This window comes from Procambarus clarkii, chromosome 22 (genome assembly GCF_040958095.1).
Source record: "Procambarus clarkii isolate CNS0578487 chromosome 22, FALCON_Pclarkii_2.0, whole genome shotgun sequence".
Lineage (NCBI taxonomy): Eukaryota > Metazoa > Arthropoda > Malacostraca > Decapoda > Cambaridae > Procambarus > Procambarus clarkii.
The window spans coordinates 31110875-31120929 of NC_091171.1; the positions used below are offsets into that span (position 1 = coordinate 31110875).

The window sequence follows — 10055 nt, forward strand, 5'->3', positions numbered from 1 at the left end:
GGAAGCCTGTTCTTGGAATTTATCCCAGACCTTTCCCGCTAGGCCAACTGCGGACCTTCCCCCAAGATGCAACCCACAATAGTTGCTTAACTCCAGATTACCAGTATTACTGCTTGGCGAAACGAGGCATGAGGTGAAAGGAAACATGTGCGGAAATTGAACCCTGGGCGCTCGATTGCAAGCCGCGGACGTAGACTACTGCGCTACAGTAGTCAATCAGTTTAAATACCTGTGAAGTGGGATTTACTTCCACCTGACTAACTTGTGTGTACATAACGACCTAGTTTACTCAGCCAGTAAGGAAATGTATATGTTTATCTCTCAGAATGTTCGGTAATATGTTTATTGTTTGTGATGTGTGTCTATGTATATATTAACACGATGTACTGAACGGGGTGAGAATAGCTTGAGCTAACCTCATCCCTTTCTGTGTATTTTACCTCAATAAACTTATTTCAATTTCAATTTCAATTTCAATTTCAGCCAGTATGACCTCAGAACAACTGAATTAAAAACGGATAAAATAAACAGTTTAATTTTTTATGAATATTTAATTATGAAATAACTTAAAATTACAACTTCTTTGAATACTAAAAAATTGTTGTCATGGAGATTTCAATGTCCTCACATTGATCCACTATATATATATTGTTCATATAACTTGTCAAGCCACCGGCTTCCTGTCCCTGTGAAGGGAGGTAACATTGGCAGGGAACTGTAGGCTGTTGTTGTAGATAACTGTAGTTGTCACAACCTTGCCAGAGAATGTTGTTGTTGTTGTAGATAACTGTAGTTGTCACAACCTTGCCAGAGAATGTTGTTGTTGTTTTTGTAGATAACTGTAGTTGTCACAACCTTGCCAGATGATGTTGTTGTTGTAGATAACTGTAGTTGTCACAACCTTGCCAGAGGATGTTGTTGTTTTGCCCATGTTTGCTCTGGGCTGGTGTATGGGGGGGGGGGTCCTGCAACCCTCTGCGAGAGTGCTTTTGAGTAATATTAATTTTATATAATTTCTCTTCCTTAATGTTGTTTGGTTACTATAAATGTTACTTGAGTATCTCTCACAAAGTCTTTGACAAGCTTCTTGTTTTGAGATCCTGAAGTGGTTGTCCAAGTATCTTCAACTCCTCTTAATTCTATTCCATGTTGGTAATAATTGCACCATTTGAATTTTCCATACTCTACTAACTGAGATTTTCATAAAAAAATATTATGAATAAGTTCATATTCATAAATCAAATCGGCTTTTTTTGAGTGAAGTTTTAAACACCGTCACGTTCTTTGTTATAATCCCATTCAGTGAACAATAATTGAGTCTTCATAACATCAGAACATGTTGACCCTTAAACTGCTAAATCTTTAAAACTCCTATACTCAAGTGCGCACGAGAAACATATAAATTGAAAACCCACATAGATCAATGACATATGGTGATTTCAGCATAATTAAGAGGAAATTTCAGATGATGATGGTAACAATGTAAGGGTCAACCCAGCCAAATTCTCCTATCGTGACGAGTCTTTGATGGTGCAGAACTTGTCAAGACACAAGGGAACATCACCAGAGAAGGACAGCAGCAGCATGGCTCATTAACTTTGACTATGCAACACTGAAAATTCCGTTTAAAGCATGACTGTAAGTTTTCTTACCGAATCGACATATATTTCTCATTTGTTGGGGGAAAGAAAACTTTACTTAGGCTTACTTGATGTCCATCTAGGCCAACTACTGACCTACTGCTGGATGTTACCCACAAGAGTTGGGTACCTCTGCTAGGTAAACAGAGGTATCAGGTGAAAGGAACTGTGTCCAAATAATTTTATTCTTTAAGGAGAGTTGAATTCGGGTCTCTCGATCTGAGTCGAGGACTTAGACTACTGCGCTACAGGACCCAGAGGTGGTTGCTTGGATGAAAGGTCCTTGGTCGCCTGCACCATTCTCTGTGTTGTATATTTCCTGTGTTAGGGCAAACTCTTCTAATCATAATTAATCGTTTTACTCGCATCATTCTTCTTTTCTTATGTGCCTCAGAAAGAAGCATTATGTGCCTGGAAACCCTATATCACTTGCAACAATAAACGGAGATGACTTTAATATATGTTTTGCCCAGTATTGTTTGATAGTGCTAAATTATTACAGTTCATGTTAGGTTTGGATGAGGTCTTGAAGAGAGTTGGTGAAGGATGTTGAGTGGCTCATGGAAGCTCCCTCTGGTGGATGGTTTTCACTGGAAGTTCTCGTTTGTTAGTCCATAGTGGAAGATGTGGGGGGTCTCTATTGGTTTGCTCTGATCCAGTCGGTATACTTGCTGACTCTGGTGTAAACTCCGGGGCTGGCAGCCTCAGCACAGCGTATACCCCAGGACACTACACCCACCACGGCCCACCTGTTGGCACCTCCCTGCTGCAACATGAGCGGCCCACCACTGTCTCCCTGCAACAATACAGTGCAAGAAATTGTTATACCAGACAAGGGATCAACGGGTGCAATTTTCTCATACGTACTGCTTTCAGGAGTCACGCATATCCGTACAACTTTCTAATGACCATATAACCACCACCATAGCCACAACCACACCACCACCACAACCACACCTCACCACCACACAACCACAAGACTCCCAGACAGGAAACTTTGGGACACCTCACAATAATAACAACCAACTGACTCCAGGTCAGTGATTTATGCTCAGAATTGGTGAGGGTCTTATGCATTAGTGCGTCAGTGTAGCCAATTGTACGTGTTGGAGTTGTTATCGTGTGCGGGGAACTGCAAAAAGTGGAAACCTATTTCGAAAGACACTTTCAGGAAATACATGAGGGGTAAAGGAAAATTAAAGTCATTGAGAACCCGATGGTTACACTCACCAGGAGTGACGAACTCCACGAAGAAACTTTTAAGAAAGTAGACGAACTGAAAGAAAACAATCTCTCAAAGGAGGGAAATATAAATGAGTTACAAGACAATAAAAGTGGTGGGAAAGGAAGAAAAGAGAACTAGTGAAGTAATTAGGGCAATGTAGGGAATCAAAAAGGTAGATTGCATGAGAAATAGGAAAGAAGACAAGATAAAATATTTGTTGGTGTAGCAACAATCCTGAGAAGAAAGAAACTAATTAAGTAAAGAGTAATAAAAGCTGTAAGATCTCAACAAGTTGTGAAATATACAAGGCTGGAGTTGGGGATGGATCTGCAGTAATCAACAATCTACCAAAGCCAGAAGGAAATACATAGAAAATAGGAGAAAGACCAAAATGAAATAATAATTCATTATATTGAGGGGGACAGGAAGCCTGAGTGTAAAATAATAAGATTGCAACACAAAATAATGGCCAGAGAGGCAACACTGGAAATGTCAGCTAGGAAGATTTTTCAATGAACGAAATTGGCCTGCTAAAGTTATCCTAAAGATCAATAATCCAGTTAAAAATATATTAGCATACAAGAGACATTTAAGGGATGAAGCAAACTATGATAAAGCATTAGACAGGATATGATGAAAGAAGACGGAGGCAGCAAGAAATACGGAAAGAAGATCAAGTAAAAAATGCAATGAGATCCACAAAATTGTACAAACAATACACGAGAACAAACAAACCAGACAACAGAGAGAGTACCACAGATAGAAAGAGCAGCTTGATGAGGAACCCATCCCCAGCAGGAGGAAGTACTCCATCGTCATTCACTCCTCTCCCTATCAGAAATGGAAAGGAGAACCAGGAGCAAGTACTCCTCGGACAAACCAAAAACAAATCAGTAGTAATGAGAAGCATAAAAATTCTGCATACTAATGCAGATGGAATTACAAGTAAAGGGCAAGAGGTACAGGGAAAAGTGGCAGAATAACCACACATTATCGCAATAATGGAAGTGAAACTGACAAGTGTTATACGAAATGCAATGTTCCAGGATAGTATTAAATTAAGAGAAAATAAGGCAAGAAGACCGTCTTTCAAGCAGAGTTGAGACATATTTTAATGAGTTTGGGTGGATGTAAATGAGAGCTGCCTCATATGGGCCAATAGCCCTTTTGCACTTTCCTAAATTCTTAGTTTTTTACATGAGATAACCACCGCACAGTCACCACCACACAACCGCACTACCACAACACGCCACACATTCAACACCACACAACCATACTACCACAACACGCCACACAGTCACATCAACACAACCACACTACCACAACACGCCACACAGTCACCACAACACAACCACACTACCACAACACGCCACACAGTCACCACCACACAACCACACTACCACAACATACCACACAGTCACCACCACACAACCGCACTACCACAACATACCACACAGTCACCACCACACAACCGCACTACCACAACATACCACACAGTCACCACCACACAACCGCACTACCACAACATACCACACAGTCACCACCACACAACCGCACTACCACAACATACCACACAGTCACCACCACACAACCACAACATACCTGACAGGAATCCTTGCCCCCATGCCTTGTCCCCGGCACAGAGCTGCTTGTCAATAATGTCCTGCTCGTAGGCGTTATCACAGTCACTGTTGGTCCAGATGGGAATAGACACCTCCATCAGCACGCTGGACACCGGACCCCCGTAGTAGATGGTCCCCCAGCCTGTAGGGGAACATGAGGAGTCATGTAAGGAGAACAGGTCAGTTACTGCGGAGTTATCAAGTTATGCGCTAATATAAAGTTTCGTTGTAGGGAGTCTTTTGTTTTATTATTGCTAATTATTATTTTTTATTTAATTTTATGTCCTGCAAGTTAAGTGTTATTTCATTAGGAAAGCTTAAACATGTTGTTTGACCTCTCCGTCTCGGCCAACTAGTTATGGTTGTGGTAAGATGAGAGTAATGACCTTGGAGAATATAAGAGACTCTACATATTAACCAGAACAGCTTGTTTGTGAGAGCTGCGGGTCCGACTCTGTCATACAACACGTGCAAACATCACTTTAGGCAAATTGAATGCAAATATAAATAAAATTATATTAGCCTATAACTCTCCTAAGACTGTCAAAATTTCAAGATTTTGGCTAGTTGAAAGCAGCAGTGCATCTTCAAATGGATAGTTAGAGGGATAGTAAGTTCTTATTGATGTCGTTGTTACTTTCTCGCGCATGGAGACGTGAGAGGCAGGAGGCTTTATGGTGACTTGCCAACATGATAGATGAGAACATAATAGATGAGACAGATGAGACCGACTTACCGACGACGGTAGCCTGCCTGTCAACGTATGTCTCGTCACCCTCCGGCAGACAGATGGGCCAGATGTCAGCGTTGAACTCTGTGCTCTTCTCTAGGGTGATGAGCGCGAGATCGTTGACGTAGGTGGTGGTGTCGTAGGCCTCATGCTCCTTGATCTTCAGCACCCCGAAGGTCTGGGCTCCTGCGCTGCTCTGATTAAAGTTATATTCTCCCAGACGGACAGAGATCGTCTTATGGTCAAATCTGGCGGCGGAAAAGTATTTATTTGGCTGGACTCATTACCATGTGTGTGTTTGATAAAGAGAGATACGAATCATGCCCAAGTGGGTTGTTAACCATAAATGATTCTCTAGGCAGACTTACCCGCGGACACAGTGGGCAGCAGTCAGGACGTGCTGGTCGGTAATCAGGACTCCCCCACAGTATTGACTGCTGCCCTGCCTCAGGAGGGCGGCCACCCACGGCCACTCCCGGGGGTCGGCTGGCTTCCCGCCCACGATGCGCGTCGGAGGCCTCTTGGCCACCAACCCACAACCTGTCGAGATAATAATAATAAGTATTATTATCGATAAAATATATTGGAGCAATGAGGGACTTTGAACCCTGGAATTGGGTACTCGCAAGCCGCACACTTTACCTCTGGACCACAACATGGTATAAGTTATACAACCTGAGATACCATTGTAGCCACATGACATCTGGAGGCCTCTACTGAAGCCAGTTCACACTTGACATATAACCCCCCATACACTCTAGACTAGGTAATGGAGTACTTCCACCATACACTCCAGCTTCACATACACAATGAAATCATACTAGCGTCCAGACTTCCTGTGACTTCAGTGGTATCCCAGATTGTATGACTTACATTTGTTATTTTTTTATTAACACATTTAGATACATCTGCATTTGTGCAGCTGCCCTAGACTATATCAAGGGGAGTACAGAGTGTCAAAAAGCTAGCTACATGTTGCTAAAAATCTCCATCACACAGGATGGTTAGTCATACAGAGGCATGTGATAAGTAGTCTGCACTGGCAGACTCCGGGTGCATTATGAGGATATCATCATCAACACAAGAGTGAATAAGATAGCAGTGATACTAAACGTCCCCATCTCGCAGGATGGTTAGTCATACAGGGCCATATGTTCAGTAGCCTGCACTGGCAAATTTTATGTGCAATATGAGGATATCTTCAAGAACACGAGAGTGAATAAAGTAATTGCAAAGCTCTAGGTACCTCATGCCAACGGGTCTGAAAGGTCTAATAACTGGACATTCGGTGATGTAGTGCGGGAGATCATGCCGTAGTTCCTGCTCACAGAGTTTGCACCTGGAGTGCTCAGGATTGGGAGATCTGTCACCTGTAGCCACCTGCCACAGGTAACGGTAACCCAACCTGATCCTGGCAACCACTGTGTCGCACAGTCTGGTGGACGTTTTGTGCTGCCTATAAATATAGGTTTCAGATCTGAGCATATCATAGATTTTTATACTGGTGCTTTCAAGTAGTTGGAAGTCAGTAATTTCTTTCCTGTCAGATCTAAGTGTTTGGAACAATATAGTTTTGACAGCAGAGATGACAACAATGTCATCTCTGTTTTGACAGCAATGTCTGTCTGATTATGATGGGTAATATTTATGTGTGATGGTTTCCATACAAAGGAAATTCGAAACCCTTTACTCTGTGCAGCGATTAGGTCATTTATAATTGGTAATATGAGGTTCTTTCTGTCGATCTTCCAGGAGAAGTTTTCGATTGCTTGAAGAGCAGACTTTGAATCACAGAATATTACTCCTCCTCCAATGTTTTTTAATGTACTGGTAGCTAGTTGTAATGCTGCTAGTTCTGCTTGTGTGGAGGTCAGCCAGTTGTTTAATCTAACACTGACAGTCTGTGTGAAAATATTGTTTCTATAAAACCTACATGTTGATCCAGTCCGTCCAGTAGAAGAGTGGACTGAGCCGTCGGTGTAGACACAGTGCTCGTGAGATCTTAAATTCTCGATGGAGGAGACAATTGTTTCAAGTGTGACAGCTTTGAGAAGAGCAAGATTCTAATTACCTTTCTTGGTGACAGGTGTGTATGATACTTGAATGGTGGGGTACAGATAAAGAGGAATATCAGAGACAGGTAGATTGCACTTAAAAGGAATGTTGATTTGATGAGATTGTTGGCAATTTTGCTCAGCCATTTATCATAAAAGGAGTGAGTTGGTATGTCGGCACCAGTCAATAGGGTGTTAACAGCATTTAATAATTTGTCTCTGAACAATGCAGGAGATGTAGGGTCTCTTATGACTTTAAGGCAAAAGGTCGTGTTGACTTTCCTCTCTCATGACTTTCACCATGTCGTAGTGCTACGTGTTAGGTCCGCTGCTTAGGACTGCCCAAGTCAAGGGTTCGAGTCCCTCCTTTCTCCAATTGATTTTTCTCACTGATACATCACCTTAATGTGATTTCCTTGTGTTTTGTATGTTTTAAATGTTGTTGGAGCGTCGTGGTTAGATTGTGTGCTTGTTGGGGATGAGGGGATGAGGTGTGTGTGGTAGGTGGTGATGAGGTAGGTGATGGAGGCGGTACTTACCTCTAGCCTCGCTTGGAGGGGTGGTGGGGCGAGGTGTGGGGGCGGGGGTAGGGGGCGGTGGTGGGGGCGCCGTCACCCCCTCGCTGTTGATGGTAGTGGGACAGCAGGCACCCACGTACCTGTACGAGGAGGACGGAGAAAGTGACACAGAGATCCTTCATAATCTGTCGCCAAGTGTGGAAAATGACTATTCAAAAAGCCATTTCTCAATCTGGAAATCCGTTCGTGAATTGGGATGAGCCGAAATGTTTACCTCGAACATTTATGTCACCTGGAACGTGCACAAATGTTTATTCAGAATGTTTTATGTATTATTGAACGAAGCAAAATGTTTGCTATAATGTTTACGTCGAATGAGTATATATATTCAGCATGTTACTGTGAATAAGAAAATGTTTTAACGAAATGTTTGTATTATTATATCCCTTTGTTTTTTGTAGGGAAGATTGGTGTATGGTAATGTTTTGTGGGGAGGCAGGTGTGTTACCTTGATGCTTGGGGAGGCAGGTGTGTGTTACCTTGATGCTTGGGGAGGCAGGTGTGTTACCTTGATGCTTGGGGAGGCAGGTGTGTTACCTTGATGCTTGGGGAGGCAGGTGTGTTACCTTGATGCTTGGGGAGGCAGGTGTGTTACCTTGATGCTTGGGGAGGCAGGTGTGTTACCTTGATGCTTGGGGAGGCAGGTGTGTTACCTTGATGCTTGGGGAGGCAGGTGTGTTACCTTGATGCTTGGGGAGGCAGGTGTGTTACCTTGATGCTTGGGGAGGCAGGTGTGTTACCTTGATGCTTGGGGAGGCAGGTGTGTGTTACCTTGATGCTTGGGGAGGCAGGTGTGTTACCTTGATGCTTGGGGAGGCAGGTGTGTTACCTTGATGCTTGGGGAGGCAGGTGTGTGTTACCTTGATGCTTGGGGAGGCAGGTGTGTGTTACCTTGATGCTTGGGGAGGCAGGTGTGTTACCTTGATGCTTGGGGAGGCAGGTGTGTGTTACCTTGATGCTTGGGGAGGCAGGTGTGTTACCTTGATGCTTGGGGAGGCAGGTGTGTTACCTTGATGCTTGGGGAGGCAGGTGTGTTACCTTGATGCTTGGGGAGGCAGGTGTGTGTTACCTTGATGCTTGGGGAGGCAGGTGTGTGTTACCTTGATGCTTGGGGAGGCAGGTGTGTTACCTTGATGCTTGGGGAGGCAGGTGTGTGTTACCTTGATGCTTGGGGAGGCAGGTGTGTTACCTTGATGCTTGGGGAGGCAGGTGTGTGTTACCTTGATGCTTGGGGAGGCAGGTGTGTTACCTTGATGCTTGGGGAGGCAGGTGTGTGTTACCTTGATGCTTGGGGAGGCAGGTGTGTTACCTTGATGCTTGGGGAGGCAGGTGTGTTACCTTGATGCTTGGGGAGGCAGGTGTGTTACCTTGATGCTTGGGGAGGCAGGTGTGTTACCTTGATGCTTGGGGAGGCAGGTGTGTTACCTTGATGCTTGGGGAGGCAGGTGTGTTACCTTGATGCTTGGGGAGGCAGGTGTGTTACCTTGATGCTTGGGGAGGCAGGTGTGTTACCTTGATGCTTGGGGAGGCAGGTGTGTTACCTTGATGCTTGGGGAGGCAGGTGTGTTACCTTGATGCTTGGGGAGGCAGGTGTGTTACCTTGATGCTTGGGGAGGCAGGTGTGTTACCTTGATGCTTGGGGAGGCAGGTGTGTTACCTTGATGCTTGGGGAGGCAGGTGTGTTACCTTGATGCTTGGGGAGGCAGGTGTGTTACCTTGATGCTTGGGGAGGCAGGTGTGTTACCTTGATGCTTGGGGAGGCAGGTGTGTTACCTTGATGCTTGGGGAGACAAGTGTGTTACCTTGATGCTTGGGGAGGCAGGTGTGTTACCTTGATGCTTGGGGAGGCAGGTGTGTGTTACCTTGATGCTTGGGGAGGCAGGTGTGTTACCTTGATGCTTGGGGAGGCAGGTGTGTTACCTTGATGCTTGGGGAGGCAGGTGTGTTACCGTGATGCTTGGGGGAGGCAGGTGTGTGTTACCTTGATGCTTGGGGAGGCAGGTGTGTGTTACCTTGATGCTTGGGGAGGCAGGTGTGTGTTACCTTGATGCTTGGGGAGGCAGGTGTGTGTTACCTTGATGCTTGGGGAGGCAGGTGTGTTACCTTGATGCTTGGGGAGGCAGGTGTGTTACCTTGATGCTTGGGGAGGCAGGTGTGTGTTACCTTGATGCTTGGGGAGGCAGGTGTGTGTTACTTTGATGCTTGG

General features: G+C 44.6%; 1 pseudogene; it reads right to left on the reverse strand.

Moving 5' to 3' along the window:
- Window positions 1-1023: 1023 nt before the first annotated feature.
- LOC123758587 (proclotting enzyme-like) overlaps window positions 1024-10055 on the reverse strand; it is a 38375-nt pseudogene continuing 29343 nt past the window's right edge.